Source organism: Podarcis melisellensis (assembly GCF_964234715.1).
Source record: "Podarcis melisellensis genome assembly, chromosome: 4".
Lineage (NCBI taxonomy): Eukaryota > Metazoa > Chordata > Lepidosauria > Squamata > Lacertidae > Podarcis > Podarcis melisellensis.
The window spans coordinates 58,111,984-58,133,144 of record NC_138531.1 but is presented as its reverse complement, the minus strand read 5'-3'; the positions used below and the strand labels follow the sequence as shown (position 1 = coordinate 58,133,144).

The window sequence follows — 21,161 nt, the reverse complement described above, 5'->3', positions numbered from 1 at the left end:
GCCTGTTGTATTTCAACTGGAATGCTATTCCACAGAATAGTGGCAGCCACACTAAAAGCTCTGTTCTGAGTGACTGCAGAGTGGGCTTCTGAGATCTTTGGGAATTGTGGCGATCTGCTGGTTGTATAAGAGATAAGGCAGTCTCTCAAGTAACCTGATCATGAGATGTGTAGGGCCTAACTGAACTTGTCCTGGTAGCAAACTGGCAGACAGTGCAAATCACACAAACAATGTGTTATATTGGCAGTAGTTTGATTATCAGGGACCATGCAGGTCCTGGATTGGTCAGCCTTAATGTTGGTGGGAACTGGAGTCCAACAACATCTGGGTGGCCACAGTTTAGTCACCCTGCTTTAGACAGAGGGGTGTCCCCTGTAAAATTGGGTACACAGCTACCCTATTTTGCTTCCTTCGAATTTAACTTTGTATGTCAATTTTAAATATACTGTAACTAGTATTCGGATAAAAACTCCAACAATGAATACAGCCGTATCCTGAATAAAAATACTCAGAAGAATTGTTTCGGAACACTATTCCTCTGTTGCATAATGCCTATTGTTAGAATAAATCTTCATATTCTTCTATTTCATACACACAATTTAATTTATTGTATATGTCATTTCCTAAAACAAATATACGAGAATGCTATATATATATACATAACATTACACACACACACACACACACACACACACACACACACACGTGTGTGTGTATAAAAACACAAAACATTATAAATTGCATTTATACATTAATACATTTACTCATAAAATATTTTCTATTGCATTTAAAAGCTGTATTTTCCCCATCAGTAGAGCTAATTAGATTTATGTGGCTGCACGTAAACACACCCAGGTATATCAATTTAACTACATTGTAGCATGGGCCTCAGGCTGTTTGTTTTGTCTGGCCAATTTTAGTCATTTATATTTTTAGAGTGAGTCCAATATACAGTGGTACCTCTTGTTAGGAAGTTAATTTGTTCCGGAGGTCCGTTCTTAACCTGAAACTGTTCTTAACTAGAGGTGTGCTTTTGCTAATGGGGCCTCTTTCTGCCGCTGCACCACTGGCACACGATTTCCGTTCTCACCCTGGGCCAAAGTTCTCAACTCAAGGTAACTCTTCCAGGTTAGTGGAGTTTGTAACATGAAGCGTTTGTAACCTGAGGCGTTTGTAACTTGAGGTACCACTGTATGCATGAAACCACTCAGAGGGAATCAAGCATTCCGTTATTTGGGATGGGGTGGGGGGGATTAAACTACAAGTGGTGTGCCTTCACCATTTGCTTTTATTTACATCCCAAAGAAGCTGCTAATTTCATTTTGTGGTTTCCTTTGTAAAAAAATATATGGTGCATTGTAATAAATTTATCATATGAAATTTAAGATAGAATCAAAGAATTGTAGAGTTGGGTGGGGCCACAGGGGTTATCTAGTCTACCCTCTGCAATGCAGCAATCTTTACCCAGCATGGGGCTCAAACCCATGACCCTGAGATTAAGAGTCTCATGCTTGACATGCAGAACATGCAGGTTTCGGGACACCACATGTTGCCACTGTGGGAAGACTGGGCACGTTGGTCGAGTCTGCTGCTCTAAGACTTCTGGAGCATGACCCAAGCAACAAGTCCACGAGGCCTACATAGAGGAGGAGTTACAGTCCACCTCTCCAGCCAGGGTACTTCAACTTCCATCTCTGTGGTCCAATAAGCTTAGGGTACAACTCAAGATAGAGGGAACCCCATGCACTATGGAGTTGGATACTGGCTCATCCTACTCCATAATATCTGCTAAGACTCTGAAAGAGCTTTGCCCTAATGGTGATCCACCTCTCCGCCGGGCCCCCGTAGTGCTGCGGGACTTCCAGAGAAAAAGAACCCAACTAAAGGGGATGGGCACCTTCAAGGTCCAGTTCAAGAAGTACATGAATTTGAACCTCATCATAACTGAAGGCCCATTCACTATCCTTCTAGGCCTAGTATGGTTCAGACCGTTAGGCTTAGGTATTTCAGGGCTTAATCAGATTTCCCCAGGGGCAGATTTCGAATCAATCTGCCAGGAGTTTCCATCAGTCTTTGATGGAACCCTGGGCCTGTACAACAGACCCCTGATTTCCCTACGGCTCAACCCCACAGTACAACCCATTCGGGTCAAGGCCCATAGAGTCCTAGTCCTGTTTGCGCTTAAACCCAAGATCGATGAGGAGCTTGATCGCTTAGTCGCCCAAGGTGTCTTAGAGCCGGTAGCTTTGGGAACCTGGGAAACCCCAATCGTCACACCAGTTAAGCTGGACGGCTCAGTCCGTATCTGTGGCGATTACAAATGCACCCTGAACCGAGCCTTACAGGACCACCAGAGACGCCCAGACGATTGTGACTCATAGGGGTGCTTTGATGGAAACGCCTACAGTTTGGAATTAGCGTGGCCCAGGGTTATTTCAGAGCCTAATGGACCATCTCCTTAAAGGCATCCTTGGAGTCACGCCGTTTTTCAATGATGTGCTGATCGCCGCATCGTCCAGAGAGGACTTTGCCACCAGACTATGGATAGTGCTCCAACACTTCCAGATGGCAGGACTTAAGGTAAAACAGAAAAAGTGCCTGTTGGGAGTGAGCAGTGTGGATTTCTTGGGGTTCCGGGATGACGCGGACAGCCTCCATTCAGCAGAGGACAAAGTGCGTGCCATTTGCAATGCCCCAGACCCAAAGAGCAAGGCAGAGCTATGAGTCTTCTTGGGACTTCTTAATTTTTACTACGCATTCCTGCCGCACAAGGCAGCTGTAGCTGAGCCTTTGCACAGGCTCCTGGACAAAAAAGCACTGTGGGTCTGGGGCCCTCGACAGGCCAAGGTGTTCCGAGGGGTCAAAGACTTGCTTGTGTCCAACTCAGTGTTGGTACACTTCAATGAAAAGCTCCCAGTGGTGCTGGCTTGCGACCCTTCACCTTATGGAGTGGGCACAGTACTGGGCCACCAGCTTCCAGACAGGAGGGAAGTCCCAGTGGCTTACTTCTTCTTCTTCTCACATCGGCGGAGCGCAACTACTCCCAGATTGACAGGGTTTGACAATAGTTAAGGAAGTCAAAAAGTTTCATGACTTCCTTTATGGTTGGCCTTTCACTTTCATTATCGACCACAAGCCACTCCTGGGACTCTTTGCACAAGACCGCCAGACACCCCAGATGCTTTCGCCATGAGTATTGCGCTGGTCCATTTTCCTGGCCGGTTACCAATACTCTCTACAGCACTGACCCGGGAAAGCCATGGGTCACGCAGATGCACTCAGCCGCTTGCTGTTGTCGGAGAGCGGCCCTGACCATGCTCCTTCCCACCAGATCCTGCGGCTGGAAGACTTACCGGACTAGCCCTTGCATGTGAAGGACATTGCCGCCACAACGGCGAAGGATAGGCTGTTGTCCTGTGTCTCAGACTAGGAAGCCGGGTCCTGAATTTTCATTCTACACAGCCCGCAAAGACGAGCTGTCTACTCCCCGAGGGTGCGTGTTATGCAGTAGCCGTGTCATAATCTCCCCCCCCCATTAAGGATAAAAGTCTTAGAAGGGCTGCACATGTGTCTCACCCAGGGATCGTCTGGATGAAGGCATTGGCCCATAGCTATGTGTGGTGGTCAGTCATAGATGCGGAGATAGAGGGCTGGGTGAAACGTGAGCCCTGCCAGGTCTCCCGGATGGATCCACCCAAGGCACCAGTACAGTCCTGGGAGTCCACACAGTCCCCATGGTCCCGGGTGCATGTGGATTTCGCGGGGCCTTTTCAGGGCCAACACTTCCTAATAGTGGTCGATTCTGAGTCCAAGTGGCTCGAAGTGGTGCCGACCTCAACCGTGTCTGCTAGAGTGACTATAAACGCGCTCAGGAAGCTATTTGCGACACATGGCTTGCCAGACACACTGGTGAGTGATCATGGGACCTCTTTTACTTTGGTGGAATTCAAAGAATTTGTAACCAAGAATGGAATCCACCACATTCGTTCTGCTCCTTTTCAGCTGGCCACTAACGGCCAAGCTGAACGCATGGTCCATACTACCAAAGATGCGCTTAGGCGCATAGTGCATGGAGACTGGACTCTCCAGTTAGCGGAGTTCTTATTGGCCCAACACATCACCCCAAGCACAGTGACCGGCCAGAGCCCAGCGGAGTTGCTTATGGGGAGGAGGCTCACTACCCTCCTTGATCGTGTGCACCCCGACCAGGCTCTTGAGCAACAGCCATCCACTTTGGTACGGGGGGGGGGGGCTCCAAGAGGGTTCTCCTCGGGGAACACTGTTTACTTCCGAAACTATGGACCTGGACAGGGTTGGGTCCCTGGTATCGTTGCCTTCTGTACAGGTCCGGTTTCCTACGGGGTAGGGTTGGAGGGGGGACTGGTTTGGAAGAGACACCTCGACCAATCAGAGCCGGGGCACCTCTGAACACAGAACTTCAAGCAGAATCAGAGGACAGAGAAATGGGTACTTTGGGAGATTCTGTGCCCAGGCCAGGGTGGGAACCAGATGGGTTGCTGGTGACTGAGTTACCCCAGTTATCCTCAGTGGCTCCATCGCCAGAGACCCCTTCAGAGCTGGCCTCGCTGACTGCCCCACTCGGACTGCGGGTACCGGAGGAACCTCCTGGGTCACCCACTCGGGCACAGGAACCACAACAGTCCCAGTGGGAGCGGAAAAGGCCGGCACACCTTAATGACTATGTTTGTTCCTTTTGTTAGGAAGTTGGGGAGAGGAGTGTTATGTATTGGGTTTAATGCATTTTATGTTATAAGGCGCGTTCTAACCAATCGTATAAGCGTTGGTAGACTAACGTTCTAATGGCAAGTAAGTACATGCACTTTCAACTGTCAACGGTCAGTTCATGCTCTGGTTCATTATTGTGTTGTCCAGTCACTGCCTTGGGCTTCTGACTTTTTCCAAACATTTAACACCTTCATTTGCAAGGAATTGTACAAAACAAAGTGGCACTAATAAAGAAAACTTCCAGGGTGGCAACAGAAAGCAAACTAAAAATGCTTTTCCAGTTCATCAAAACTATCCATCAATATCAAGTTATAGGAAAACTGGTGCTATTAACAGTAATCCTTCTAGTTGGTTATTTGGTTTGGCAACTTCCATGCACATGATGTGTGATGGTAATTCCCCCCTCCCAAGAGTTAATGATAACTAATCACAGGCAGCTACAGGAGAGCTATGAGATTCAGGTGAGGGTCAGATGCCTTGTCAATCCCAGCAGGTATATAAGAGGACGACCCGGCCTGCCCAGGCTGTGGCCTGCCCAGGCCGGGTTGTCATTATCAACATATACAAGCAGAAAAGTTGTTTTCATTCTGTTATGTATTGGGTTTAACACATTTTATGTTCAAGGCGCGTTCTAACCAGCCTGCACCAAAAAAATCATGCACCCACTATTGCGTGGGGTTGCTTTGGTTACAAAGCATGGATCCACATGGATTCTCAGGATTTTTGCATTGGGCTACCCCAAACTCAGGACAGAGGTGCCTGGCTTAGGACAGAGGTGCCTGGCGTTCTCTGGTCCATGGGGTCACGAAGAGTCGGACACGACTAAACGACTAAACAACAACACCCCAAACTCACCGTCAAATCACATGTCTGTGGCCACAGCATGAACCACAAAAATCATACAGCCACTGTTTCATTCAAAATATTTTTTTCTTGTTTTCCTTCTCTAAAAACTAGGTGTGTCTTATGGGCAGGTGCATCTTATGGAGCGAGAAATACGGTAACTATGTGGAAAGTGATTTCACAGGGCAAGCCAATCATGTAAAGCACCTTGCAACATGGTTACATTTAAGGTGGCCATTATGCCTCTGTTTCCCCCCGTCTCCTGTGTGCCCCTGTGCCCCCTAAACACATTATTGTTTCCCCACCCCTCCAGAGCAGATCGTAGGGGCATAGGGAGAGGAGACAAGAAAATGTCTGACACACAACAACTTAGCTGAATGCTGCCCATGTTTTTTTATTACATTCATTGCCTCACCCCCAAGTAGTCAAATTTTGATTTCAAAAAGCAGATTATTTATTTGAAGGATTTTTACCCTGCTCTTCAGTCAAAAAAGGTCTCCCAGGTTGACTCTAAAAAATCAGTCAAACAATTTGTTCAAATTAGGAAATGAAACAGCCAAATTGTGGTATTTTGCAAATTTGGCTTCAGCTCAGTTTATGCCCAAATTATTTTCTCCTCTCCTCTGACCCTGAGCTGCCCCTCATTTGTGGCAGTTAATGGATTGGTGCGTCCCTCTTTCACACAGTTCACCACCAAATAGTTCAATCACATGAAAAAACTGCACCACACAAGTGTCTGCCTGTTTGAACTACTTCATTAAAATGGCTTGCCTTGGGGGTCCCAGTCCCTAGTAAAGTGCCCACCTCTAGTCTGCCGCTATATGAAAGAGTTGGGAAAATAAAACTTATCTGTAACCCAGAAATGCTGATATTGGTAGCCAGAATTCGTTTTAAGGATTTTCTACCAAGATAAAAATATTTTAGAAAATACTCAACTGTGAGTACGAAATTTGCAAAACTTGAATGTGGAGGAAACTAAAACTCTCAGGAAACAGCAGCTTGAACTAGAAGTGACAGCTGCATTTTCACCCTCTTAAAAGTATAACACTATATTTCAGATTATTTCAGTTTCCAGAGGGAGAGATTCTGATTTTGACAAAACAAGGGATGATTCGTGCCATTATATGTAGATTCTGCAGGCATTGAAGCTGATCTTCACTGTTGGTTGAGTTTATTTAAAGAGCTTTTCTAGTCACCTTTGATCCTTAGTGATTTCTCCAGATGCACAGAAGTGAACAATGTAAAAATCTTGCTGCTTCAGCAGAACAAAATCCAGCTGGCAGGGAAGTGAATCTGCAAGTCATTGGTTACAGCTGTGTTTCGATTTATGTGATGGTTGAAAAAATAAATTACCAGATTAAATGGCTAAAAGAAGACTCTTTGTTTAGCCCTTGTGTAGGGAATGAAAGTGTTTATAGTGCTGTTTTATACACAGCCGTTGCAAAGTAAGCTGGACAAATAGGCTTATTCAAAACTTCCCTAAAATGTTGTACATTCAGTTTTATTTCTTCACAAGAAACTGCATGTTTTAGAATGCTGTTGTCAGCCTGCAAATGTTTAAAAGGTCTTCTGCCTTTGAGAGTGTCAGCAGACTTTCTGTCTTTTTGGACTTTGTAGTTTATCAGTGGGAGACCATTTCTGCCAGTTTAACTCTTAAGTGTGCCAAATGCATCTTTGACATACCTAGAGTTATAGGCAGAAGCTGTGTCAAACTGATACCCTTCTTATGGCTTTATGTTCAAGATTTGTGTTCCATTTGTTCTTTTTTATATACAAGTATTGTGGCAGCTGTAGACCTGATACATTCCAGTGTGTTCACTAATGTGCACCTTGTGTCAGGAAATAATGTTGAGCGTCATGTTTTTATATTACGAGTTATGTGTGTCTACATGGCTATGTAAAGGCACCATCCCAAAAGAAAACTACGATGGAAGGCTGAAGCCAGTGGCAACTTTATAGGGCGCGGCTTTGTAATTTGGCTATGAAATCTTGGCTCTAATTAACTTGGGGTCATCATGCCATTTACTGAACTAGAATCTCATGCATAATTATATATACAGTTATACTAACTGCTTATATTCTTTTGAAAACTAATTACCCAAGCAGCATATTGAGAAAGCAGTATACAGTGGTACCTCGGGTCAGTGGCGTAGCGTGGGGGGTGCAGTGGGGCCAGCTGCACCGGGCGCAACATCTGGGGGTTAGGGTTAGGGCGTGCAAATCCACGGGTTAGGGGGCGCAAATCCACGGGTTAGGGAGTGCAAATTACTTGCCTTGCCCCTGGTGCTGACAACCCACGCTACGCCACTGCCTCGGGTTACATACGCTTCAGGTTACATACGCTTCAGGTTACAGACTCTGCTAACCAGAAACCGTGCTTCAGGTTAAGAACTTTGCTTCAGGATAAGAACAGAAATCATGCTGCGACGGCAGCAGGAGGCCCCATTAGCTAAAGTGGTGCTTCAGGTTAAGAACAGTTTCAGTTTAAGAGCGGACCTCAGGAACGAATTAAGTACTTAACCCGAGGTACCACTGCATTTACCCTCCTGGAACACCCTTCCTACCTCCAAAACAGTTACCTTGAAACGTGTACTGTCTCACAAATTAAAACATTTCATAATGCTATAAATATGCATTTAACTTAATTATGAGTGTGGAAAAATGCACTGAAAAGGGTGTGCATAATTTGAAGCCTTGTAGTTCTTACTGCAACAGATGTGGAATACAGCAGATTTTGTTTCCTCTAATAATCTGTTTGGTGCTGTTTTATAACAATTATTACACGGAGACAATTAGTTTCATTTTACAGCGATAAAGCTGTCAGTGGCTGGGGGTTGATTGGATTTACATTTTAACCAATAAGGCATATTTCAAAAATAAGTGCCCAAATAAATATTGAAAACAATGATTGTAATTGTATGTTGCAACTGTTATTCTATCGAACCTAATTACTTTTCAAAATACATTTTACACAGCTCTTTTCCAAAGGCTATCTTTTATCCTTCACTGACTCCTGCAAAATGCTGATGTTAAGGAGAGTTAAATACCAGCACAAGAGCTCTGTTCCAAGTCAAAAATGAAATCCAGCATGCTGGCCAAGTTCCATTGTAAACCACCCTAAGAAAGACCAGAAAAGCGCTTACAATATTGTTAATGGAATATTTCCCCTTTTATTTTCCTCAGTAGCATTATTGCATTAAGAACCGTGTGACAGAAAACCATGGAGATGCAGAATAAATAACCATAATGTATCAAAAGCAGACAAAGGTGTGATTGATCTGTCTGGAATTGGCAGACTCTTTCGCTGTGTCAGGCTGTTTCTTTGATCAATGAAGGTATAGCCTCTGACCCTTAAAATCAATGGAATTGATTGAAAGGGAAAAGAGAGTAAACCATGAGAATGCAGGATGGGCTTTAACCTTCACTGTGTAGAAAGGTTTGAAATATTAATTTTATGCATGTACTTAATACCTAAAACATTATGTATGATTGTTTAAAGCATTCCCTTGGTCTTAGTAAAGGAACTAGCCTTCTAACAAAGCCATATTGTGATTACAATCTTGAGTTTTTCCGCCCTTACAGAGCATTGTTTGTAAAATATTTGTGCTTCTACCCTCACAAATAAGATGGCATTTTGCTGCTTTTGGAGATGGATCATGCAGATGTTTCTGAATACAGAAACACCATAATCGCTCACCCTTCCTTTGTAAGCTTCTTGTGAGCATACCTGTCTTCACTGCAGCACCAGCATTATCAAATAGTCCCTATACAACCTCATGCTTTTGAATTTTGTAAGGAAGTGGAAACAAATAAGAAATATACAAAGGTTAGAGAAACCTTTGTTCAAAACATGTAAAAGAAGGAACCGTCTTTGCCTGACAACTTGCTGTACTACATTCTCAGAAAATACTGCAGCAGACATTTTTAGTATATGAAAGTTAGGGCTGTTAAAGAGACAAAGGAATAATAAAGCATTTTATAAATATATTCTACTGCTGAAATTTATGCAATAGCATTATGATCAGCAATAATTCATTTCAAGTACAAAGTAAACACTGATGTTTTCCATCCTCATTAAACAATCAATTTCTTTATTATTGATATATTGTATCATGTTTCTGTATCATGCCATTTTTTCAGATGAGATTTAAAATAATCAAAGAAGAATATATATATATGCATTGAACAATGAAAAGAGAATACATAAAAACATTCAAAGCTAGCACACCATTTCACCTCAATAGAATGTTGTTTAACAAAAGCATTCAAGGTTGTCTTTTGGTTGGTTGGGAGATTAAGATTGTCACAAATAATGTTGGATCCTTTAATTTGCATATGTTGGTATTAAACAAGAATTAACACAGTGATGTTTAAAGTAATTTAGACTACGTTTATTTGAGCTGTGCTAATTGAAAGAAAACAAAAGGAAAAATGTAGTAAAACAGCTTCCTCTTGTGTGAAAAATTTTCTTCCACACATGTACAGAGTTGTTAGATCACTGATATACCTGTTTGAACAATTGTTTTCTGTTATGTTTCATCTCCACAATTTCATATGACTTGAGTGTGTTGTGTGCATGTTTAACCTGCAACGGTAAAGATAGAAAAATCAGAGAACACAAGAGAAGAATAGGAGTAGGACAAAAGTATCAACATGGGCAAACTGAACAAATTTTCCCCCTCAGTTATCTCAAGCCATGATTCTTTCAAAGCATGCATTACCTTGTTCCGCAGAATAATGATGCATTTTAAGAACAGTTAGGCAACGAATTAGCATGCATACACATTTAATGACTCACTCTTTCTAAATTATAAATCTCTATTTGATCCTCATAAAGGTAATATAGACATCTTTTTAAATTAATATTTATTTCTACATAGCTTCTTAAAAGCAGACTACAAAAGTAAAATACTATATGTACTCAGTGTCTCTTGCCATCAGTTTATTTGTACTGGCCCTGCATAATTTCTACTATGAAAGTCTTTCAAAGCATACATATTCTCAAAAGCCAAAGATCTCACATTTATAATTTCCTTTCTAAAGAAACCCCCAGTCTTCAGCTCCAAGATAATGCATTTTTCTCATGCTTTACTTTCTTTGCTATGGTATTTATTTCTTCAAAACCGGGAAAGAAAGAAAAAAGATAATTGCACATAACCTTCAAATTTAAAGCCTATCCCACGGTTTCATGTATTCTGGCACCTGACAGCCTTCTATCTCGAGGTCTTTGTCACTCCTTCTTTCTAGACCCCCATTTCAAAGAAGAGATGGAATATCACCTCTGTTTTGGTAGCTGCAGCAATGGCTGCTCTCATTTTGCCTCTTCTGGTGGAAACTGTGTTTCTAGTCTGGCAGCCAGTGCTGTCCCCTTGTGGATGATGAGAACAATTTTGAGGCTTACATATGTCATGCTGTTCGACAAGCTGAATGGTGTGCCTGTTAAGTTTTTCATCATCTTTATGAAATTCATACTCATCTCATTGAAATGCTATTTCCCCCCACCCCTTAACCTCTAAAGGACAGGACCATAGATTCATTCTCTGTCTCCTACCACTCTCAGTAGCAAGGATATGAAACTGAACTCATTTGCTAGTGGTCATATGCTAGCAGTCATGTTGTCAATCTAGACTAATTTGTAACTGTGAAACTGAATGTGCTACTTGGTAAATGAATATTTTCTAAACACACAGTTTTCTTACTACCTTACATGAACTCCACACAGACACACACCCGGCATAGAATAATTACCACAGACATTTGCACTTATGTAATCCTATTTGCTGTCAATAGAGCAATAAAACAGTTTTTCAGCCATGTTCCTAACCATGTTTATTTGTAAATAAGTGCCATTGAAATCATGAATTTAATCCCAATAAATGTACATAGTTTGCAGCTTATTTCAGGCAGTATTGTCTGTATATAAGCCACAGTTCAAGAATACCATGTCTAAGAATATGTATGTATGTATGTACACAGAGAGACAGAGAGAGTGTGTGTGTGTATCTTTAAATCCTATCACTTTGGTGCAATTTATTTCAGTTAGGCTGCAATCCTATCCATACTTTCCTGGGCCTTAGCCCTTCATGATATTAGCCACAATCAAGGGGGGGGGGTAAGTTCATTGAAACCCAATGAGACAACCATACAATGGAAGGCTTCCAGTGCTATTTTTCTATTCATTTCAGTGTCCACTGGCCATTGCTACCCCATTGGCCCAATGCTTAGACATGAAAGGCCCGAATCCAGGCTTAGATATGGTCAGTCATGACTGACTATTGATTTCAGTGTATCCACACTAAGCATGTCTTAGTCTGGAGCTAACCCATTGTCTTATATAGCCTGGATCCAACCCATTGTACCAGCATCCTAGTGCAGGTATGGTCTTAAAATCAGTTCCATTGCTTTGTGGATGTATGAGGGGAGTTTAATTAAGAGGCTTGTGAAGGACAAGACATAATGATGGAAGAAGTTGAGTTAATAGAAATAATTTGTTCAATGTACTGCATATGCACCATGATCCCATCTGAGATTTGTTTTCCTCACTAAGAATATGACAGCATTTATATAGCAAAGGTAGAAATGCATGCAAAGAATTTTTTTGTATTTCTGTCCACCAATAATACCCACAATTACTTCCCACAACATTAAATGTGATCATGAAATATGGCCATCATGTGCTGAATCTCCTGTAATATCTAAAGGTTCATCTTTCCCCCTAGGGGTTCATAACATAAAATATACTTGCCATGGATGTACAAAGGGAACTGTAGGGTTTGTTTATTTATTTATTTTCTTCTGAAAGGAATATTCAGTGAAAAACAAACACTACTGTTATTTACCAGAGTCTTTAAGCAGAGATGCTGTGACTTATGAACTGAACAGATTCCCAAATGTTTAATGGTTGGGAGTATATTTTTCAACTAAGTTGCTCAGTCAAACATTCTTGGGTAGAACATGTGGATGTCCTTGTGTCGAAGTCCTGCACAAAGTGGATGAAAGTTAGAAGGAAATATTATTTTATACATGTTCAATAGAGAGCAGTGACTGGCTCCAGTCTAATTCTGCAATTCCCTTCACATTTGTAATCTTCAAAGAAATTGCTGTTTAATGTTAGCAACATTCTTTGATCCACCCTGGCTTTTCCACAGGCATAATCACAGTCATATCTATATAAATGAAGATAAATATGGGAAAGAAGGTGTGTTAACTCAACATTACTAGTTCACCACAATTTCATGGCAACATTATTAGCAAAACTTAAAAAAGAAAAAAGCCTGCTTGTGCTCCCCTTTATAAAGTAAGGTGACTGAGCACTTAGGGATGACCAAGGGTTAATTATTAGAAAACTGGAATCGGGAAAAACCTTAAACCTGGGTCTGTGACAGCTGTAATTGAGCTGATTGATTACGACATCTCAGCTATTGATTTAATCTAGTCTGCATTCCCCACTGGCTCTAAAGGTGCCCCCAGATGAAGTCCTGAGCACTTGAACCTGGATATTCTCCCAAGTCACAGCCCAAGTATAAAATTACAAAATGTTTAGCCATTTTCTTCCTTGTTTGCTTCCTGCTTTTTATTCAAGTGCTTCTAAATACTCTGTAGATGAATATTTTTAACCACTGATGAGTTGAGATATCTTGTAGTTTGCAGGACACACCACTCACTTGTAAACATAGTAACCTGCCCCGCCCCTTGACAGCAATACAGCAGTTTACTGGGGTAAGAAAAGGGGCAGACCAAAGATGCTGGAAGGAGCAACCAAAAAAGAAAGTAGTAATAAAAGTAAAGTAAAAAATAATAATGATGAATTCTAGCAAAAGTAGACCCACAAGCTCAATTCGATGCAAGGAAGTCTCCGTGTGTTCCGTGAGGATTATTCCTACCAATGTGCCTAGGAATAAGCCCCACTGTCACACTAAGGCTTAATTCTGAGTAAACATCTATAGGTTTGCAATAGAGGTAAATGGCCAATCTACTATATGCGCAGCTCTAGGAAGTCAGTATAGGTCACAGACAGTTGATAGCAGTACATAGTCACACTGTAGGTGTTGTCATTTTTAAAAAAATAAAAAAGTAAACCAGTTAATTGAATGCCATAATCCTGTCATTTTTATCAGTTTTCCAAATCTGATTTCAGTCCTTCATTTGTTGGGCTACGTCTGGTGTTGTTTTATGCCTTGCAATTTTTTCTGGTCTAGCCTGGCTTTTTGTCAGTTGTTGTTGTTGTTGTTTTATTTTACCCCACCCATCTGGCTGGGTTTTCCCAGCCACTCTGGGGAACTGCTTTTTAACTATCTTTCTTGGGGTAGGGGTTAAAAGTTTTGATGGTATTAATTGATGCACAATCTTCTTTAGGGGTCATATACTAACACTTGCTTCTTTTCTCTGTTGTAGTTTTTTGTATTTTAATATGAATGTTGTGCAGATTGAGGCCCTTCATGCTGCCTGTCCACTTAGCTTGCCCAGTCCCTACTTTAGTTGGCACTGCATGCTGGGATCTGCCTGTTTGCTGAAAGCTGAGAGACTTTTCCCTCTTGGGGACAGAGTACTGTACTCTGTTTCTTACATGAATTCTGTACTTTAAATCATATTGACATAGTGTTCCTTTTTCACAGAACTAAGTGCACAACACATATTTAAAACTTACCAAGTGTTAAGACAGAGCAAGTCAAAGCACATTAAATAACCGCATTATGAAACTAGCATGGCACACATTTTCTGCATCTCAGCTAGTAAACCTTTTGCTGAGATTTACAGAATATCTGTGGTCAAATATCTCCATATGTATGTGGATAGATATACAATGATAAATAATGCTAGAATAAAAAAGCCTGCACCGTTGTAGTGCTTTTGTGCAATACAGTATAGCTGTTATTCTTTTGTTCTCTTTCTCCCTCCCTCCCTCCCTCTCTCTCACATACACACACAGAGACAGACACTCAGTCACTTTGTTTTTTGAAGTCTAGAACTGCCCCTTCCTATTACAGATTTTAAACCCAGAAGCTTTCTGCTTTATCATCATATTAGTGACTCGGAATCAGGCAGTAATTTGGACGGGCGGGGGAATAAATCACCATTCCTATTAGGTGACAGCCTGACTCGTTTTTTTCTATTTTTTTTAATGCAGAGATTCTCATTAGGATGAAAATTATTAATTTTCATTAGTTTTGTTTAAAATACCGAGATGAAATGTTGCAACCTTGTAGCTTGGGAGAGAGGTGATGTGCACACTGGAAGAATCGTTTCCACTCATGAATTCAGCACAGGGGAAAGGCGGCGGGTGGGGGGAGAATGAAGGCGTAGAATAAATTCTAAGTCTGTTAAAGAATTGCTGGCATTATTTCTCCTTACATCACGTGTGTGTGTGTGAGCCGAGCTTGTCTGCTCTTCCTGAGGCAGAAGACCGAGGATGAACGTCTGTGCACAGTCTGTTTCCACAACTGCATTTGGAGATCTGTCTTATTGATTAGGGGGGAGAAAGGGGTGGGAATAGGACGGGGAGGGGAGGGGAGGACCGTCAGGCTCCTGGCTTATTGCAGCTCAAGACATTTTCTTCCGGAAAGATGTCAAACAACTGAGATACAGCTACAGAGGAAGTAGAAAGGTGGGAAAAATAAGAAGAGGGACCTGTTTAGAAGAAATGAAGGCATTTCTTATGAGTGAACTGGGGCTGCTGCTGCTGCTTCTTTTCCCCCCTTCTCCTCCTTCCTTCCTTCCTTCCTCTTGCAACATTTGACCCGCAAGGCTGGAGTCACAGCGTCATGCAAATATTGCAGCCCAGCAGGTCTGGCAGAGGGCGGATGCTGGAGAGAGAGTTAATGTAAATGACGAGTGCAGGGAAAAATCCAGCCGCTGCCACCCCCTCCACATGCAGCCGCTCTGAGTCAGCATCCGACGTTTCGCCTTGCCTTTGTGTGCGCGCGTGTGTGTGCGTGTTTTGTCTGTGCAGCTGCGTGTGCATGTCTGTCTGAGTGTATGTAAGTGAGCATGTCCGTCTGAGTGTGTGTGTGTGCGCGCGCCCGCGAGCGCGCGCGCATATTCATGGGAGGTAAAACCCAGTCAGTCAGTGAGAAGCAAAGGTACGTTGGAGAGCAGCTGAAATCTGACTGATTTCCATCTACTGAGCATCAGATGTATTCCCTAAGGAGGATGGGTCTATGTGATGGGGGGGCGGTGTAATTATGTTAATGTCATATTTACAGAGGGGCTAGATTTTTCTTCCTAATTTCTTGGTTTGGAAGCTATGGTCAAAAATTGCTTTGGAAAATCATCTTACAGTTCTAACAAAAAGCATGATAATTAATTTTTTCCCCAAATGTCTAAAAATTACGGGGCTTCTGGTGATTTGTTTAACTCTTTCGTGCCTGAGGCATAACAGTTCGAAGTCTACTGCAGAGCAAATGACAAAGAAAGGGTTTGATTGTGACATGATATTCTTTCCTCGATCAAAATATTTAAAGTACTCCAACATGTACTGAATCTAGAAGTGACATTCCGTTAAATGGGGTGAGGGGCAAGGGATAATGAAACTACCTAGGAAGGAGGGGGTGTCAATTAATAAATATTTTCTTCCAGTTATTTTTTTGTGTGTAGTTTATCAGCTTGTTCTGCAACTTGAGATACTAATTATTTTGATTACTGTTGTTTTCTCTCTCCACTTTCTTTTTCCCTTTAAAGCTGAGCTGCATCATGAAGAAAGACAGGAATGAGTTATATACACCAGTCTCTGCCTCAGTGGCCAGGATCTTTATGGCTGCTGATTCTTTGGCTCTGGGTTCATCTGCCGAACATCATGGATCTGTTCCTAAAAGTAGACATTTTCTTTTCCATTCTACAATTGAGACTCAGATGCCGAAGGAGAGAGAGTGAATCTTTTCCGCATTGTTGTTGTGCCATTAAAAGTCTTGGACTTTAAAAGCAAAAAGTGATTGGGGAAAATATCTTCTTTCCCGCCTGCTAATGAAGAATATTTTTTGAAAGTTCAAACGTGGTTCAACCGACTCGGGACCAAGAATGACAAGTTAGCTCAAAGTCATTGTGTTCTGCAGTTTAGGATGTGGAAAGTAAATCTGCATTCAAAAGTCAGGTGCTTTTTCATATTAGTAGAGAGATACATATTCAATAAAAGAAAGAAGGGGGAAAACATAAGTGATACCCAAAGGGCATTCTTGGTCTAAAATGGCTTTAAGGTGCAGAATGTTTTAGGGCCCACTGTAAATATGGTAGTGAAGATATAATGCTGAACTGTTTAATCTTTGTCTAAGCCACTGGGAAAAATAGGAGAGTGTTTAAAAGTCTGTTTGAAACAGATGTAACCTGCTTTTAGCTTCCTGTTCTTACTTCTTTTGCATGCACAACTTTGATAGCCTTTATAAATGGGAGGGTTTATTAAATAAATAAATAAATCTCAATAATATCTTGCTCATGCAACTGAAGGTCTGTTTTGTCAGTGTTAGTGTTGCCTCTTTTTGTTATATCTTCCGCACTTGCTGAAAGAGATACTTTCTAAAACAACAACAAAGCCCAATCTGATTAATTGAAGAAGAATTCGACTGGATCTTATTGGACTTTTCCTAGTCCCTGAGACCCTAACTTGTGAGGTTTTTTAGTAACAATCACAAGTCAGGCTCTTGGGACCTAGGCGGAGGGGAACCAGCAACTTTGGACTTTAATGATTAACTTTCCACGGTATTAGCAGCATAAAAAGAGATATTTGTTGATGGGGGAGGTATGTGATGTTTTGGCCCACAGAGAAATGCATTGTGCAGAATAGAGATGGTAACGTGCTGTGTTACAGGTTCATATATTCAAACAGCTGTACTGTACTCTTTAATGTTTTGAATTAATGTTGGGCCTTCATTCAAGTGCTGGAGAATAAAGCATCCCTGTGATTAGATAATGAAACTGTGCTTGACTCATTTGCCATTTCCACACTGAGGCCTAGCAAACCTCCCACCTATAAAGTTTTGGTGCAAGTGTATAGATAGGTGTTTGCCTGTCCTGTCATTTTGTTCCAATGTTTTAAATGCTCTCATCTCTGTTTCTTTAATTGTAACCAGCATTTCAGCATTCTATAGCACTTCCATAGTTTTACTATAACATAAAGCTAATATCAAATGTATTGTTTTCCCTTGTGATTATTTAACTCAAAATTTGTTAAGACAGTTTTGTTCTGCAAAGACATAGATGCTTTACAAGTTGTTAGCATAGCACTGAAAAGAGCTAAAATATACTGGGATTGATTTCTTCACATACAGCTTTCATTTCCATATAGTCCTTGAGGCTTTTTCAATTTCCTGTATTATCTTTCCCATCCTCTACTGTGAAAAATTCAAACTTTGCAGTCTGAAACAAAGGCATTGCACATCACAAGCATTCAAACAATTCCCCATTTTGGATTATATTCCAGCTACAGCTGATTTCCCACCCCCCTGCCCCCAGTGTGTGGGAGGAACTGTTGTACTGTCAGCATCAACACTGTTATTACAATACATTGTTCTTATACTGCAGAATAATTGTATAGTCATTTTTTTAAAAAAGTCACCACCCCAAAAGTTATAAATAAATAGGGTCTTGTTCCCTCCCCTCCAAGGAAACACATTTTTGGCAAAGGCGTGGCACATTCATTTTTGGGCAACAATACGTTTTTGCAAATTCTTTTTTAATCACATGTTTATATACTTGATCCAGCTGTGATCTAGCAGTATTAAACTAAAGGACTATGTATGTGATCAGAAAGATGTCTCCAAATAAATAGTATTGGAGGCAAAACCAGTTCATCATAATAAATGTGTGGTGCTCATTTTGACACATACCAATTAAAGGTGAAATAATGTATATATTTCACTTGAATGAAGATTTTCCAGTTACAATAGGATAAATGGAAGGGCAGAAATCTTTATAATCTATCATTGCTCCCATGCAACCTCTGCTGGTTTGATTTTGGCCCAGTAAAATCCATAATACTACTATATGAAACCAGTTGATGTTACATTTGCACAAACAGTTGCTCTACCCACTTCTGAAGGAATACAGGAGCATAAATTCAATATGGTGGTCATAGGTTTATTGAGAATAACCATTGTTTCAGGTCAAAATAAGTCTAGCTGAGTTGTCCTCCAGTGTGAGCCAAAGAGTGAAGTTCATTAAGAATGGGCTCTGTGGAGAGCACATGTATGTGCAAAAGGTCTTGGGTTCAGCCCCTGGCATCTAGGTAGATTTGGAAAAGACTGGAGAGCTGCCAGTCATTGCAGTGCTAACCAATGTTCTGACCCTGGCGTAAGGCAATTTTCTTTGTTCTTACATAAGAATAAATAAGTTGCAGCATATGATGTCCAGTGGTGTAAAAGAGGAGAAATTGGAGATGGGTGGGTGGTAGGAATGGACATCCAGGACATTTTTTTCAAAGAAAGAGCTATAATTATTTGCCAAAGTTATTGAGTCTTTTAGGGACCTCCCTTCCTCTAGCATGTGAAGGAGGTGATAATGAGGCTTCCAAGTTTTCTTGTGCCAGATTAGCAGAGCGGAGGTTAAGACATGGGGAAGGGCTATAGCTCAGTGATAGAACATCTGCTTTGCATGCAGAAACCCCCAGGTTCCAAGTCCTAAAGTCTCTATACGGCCTAGGACCCTCGTACCTACGGGACCGCCTCTCCTGGTATGTCCCACAGAGAAATTTACGGTCTGCAAATAAAAACATCCTGAAGATCCCAGGCCACAGAGAGGTTAGGCTGGCCTCAACTAGAGCCAGGGCTTTCTCGGCCGCGGCTCCAACCTGGTGGAACGCTCTGTCTCAAGAGACTAGGGCCCTGCGGGACCAGACATCTTTCCGCAGGGCCTGCAAGACAGAGCTGTTCCACCAGGCCTTTGGTCAGGGCGCAGCCTGACCCCCTCCTCTGGCAATCTGCACAGAATTTTGCTTAATTGGTTGCCATCAATTTGATTTTAATTTGATTTTAATTAATTTTATAATGAATGTTTTTAGAATGTTGGATTATTTTGATTGTTGTTAGCCGCCCTGAGCCCAGCTTCGGCTGGGGAGGGCGGGATATAAATAAATTTTTATTATTATTATTATTATTATTATTATTATTATTATTATTATTATTATTATTATGTAGGGCTAGAAACCACTCCAGGCTGAAATGCTGCCAAGCTGCTACTGGTCAGTGTAGATGATACTAAGCTAGATGGACCAATTTTCTGACACTATATTTCCTATGTTCATATGTTCCTGGAAAATGAAGGAATAAATCAAGCAGAGTTTGGGTACTTCTGATCTTTTCTTTGCCAGGGTTCCTACTTGCACTCAAAGCATGTGTTATATCACTGAGTAATAAATGGATGGAACACTGGCTGATCTTTTCAATAACAGCCAAAGTAGATACTTAGTAGATACTGCATCTCACAACAGATTTTTTAAAAAAACAAGAACTTTATAATAACTTGCTTTCCGTGGATACAGTATTCAATGGCTACACATGGAATTGCCCACAGGAGTTTCTCTTTCTTTCTTTCTTTCTTTCTTTCTTTCTTTCTTTCTTTCTTTCTTTTCCAATAGAGAAGCAGGTCCATGTGTGTGGATATGGTAGTGTGGTGTGGTGATCCCACAAACTCTGGCAAGGGAATGTGAAAAAATGCTCTGAGGATGAGTGAGTGGCACTTGTCTCATTGGGAAGATGGGTCCAGACTATAGGGGGAAGGGCCTTCCACATTTGTGGTTGTTACTCTGGTTATTGTTGAGTACATTAGTACACATGATCCTACATTAGGAAGGTAACATACAAACCATCCCTAAGGATCTTTCTAGATCTCCACAGGAATGATATTGTTAGGAGCAGGAGTTTTTTCCCAGTCAGAACTTGCCAGAACCTTTCAGGTGAGCACTCGTTATACGACACACAGCAGAGAAAAGGAACATTGTGGGTTTTCTGCCATTCAGCATGGTCAGAAATGGAAATATACCTACATCTTCTTTTCCCATCACACCAAAATACAACTCAAGACTATAAGGACATGTGACATTGTCATGTATTTACTGAATCCATCATATGGTTCAGCATGAAGGTTTTTTTGTGTTTGTTTTGGTAATTCAAAGATTTGGCTGATCAGCAGCAAATTTGTTGATGAATTATAGGTAAACATGAATAGCTATGTGTATATGTGTCTTTTTCAATGCTTTTTTCTATTCGTGTAATATTGTACAGTACAATATGGTATAATCAGCTCCTGCTACAGCTAGTGACTCTATAAAAAAAGCAACCTCTTGCAGCACCAAGAGACACAATGATGTGTGATGCATACAAAAAAGGAGTGATATTAACAATTTGATGAATTCCTAGTTGGGAGACCAGATTGAGCCAGACGCATACATTAATGGCTGTCTTCTGCTGGTGTGAGCTGTGCTCAGTGCGGTGGAAATGAAAGATCACCTAGTCTCCCTGATACCAGCTTATTTGTACATTTTAATTTTAAAAAGGAAAACCATTGTTTTACATACATCTCTTAACCCTTCCATGACTTTCTCTTCCCTCCTAGATTGTGTTCTAATCAACTGTCAGTTTTGAATGCTA

The 21,161-nt window shown here is 41.4% G+C and overlaps 2 long non-coding RNA genes across 8 annotated transcripts in view; one reads left to right on the top strand and one right to left on the bottom strand.

Annotated features, from left to right (window-relative positions):
- The window catches only part of LOC309368254, a 237,070-nt gene extending 219,360 nt beyond the window's left edge, over positions 1-17,710 (top strand). For all 7 annotated transcript variants that reach the window (XR_014167666.1, XR_014167667.1, XR_014167668.1 and 4 more), the window contains one exon: positions 16,267-17,710. This is a non-coding gene — a long non-coding RNA (uncharacterized lncRNA). The remainder of the gene's footprint in view (positions 1-16,266) is intronic.
- On the bottom strand, positions 9,959-12,586 carry LOC309368255. The gene is made up of 2 exons (XR_014167673.1): positions 10,748-12,586; positions 9,959-10,174 (listed from the first exon to the last, which is right to left on the bottom strand). It is a non-coding gene; the product is annotated as an uncharacterized lncRNA (long non-coding RNA).
- Positions 17,711-21,161: the final 3,451 nt, after the last annotated feature.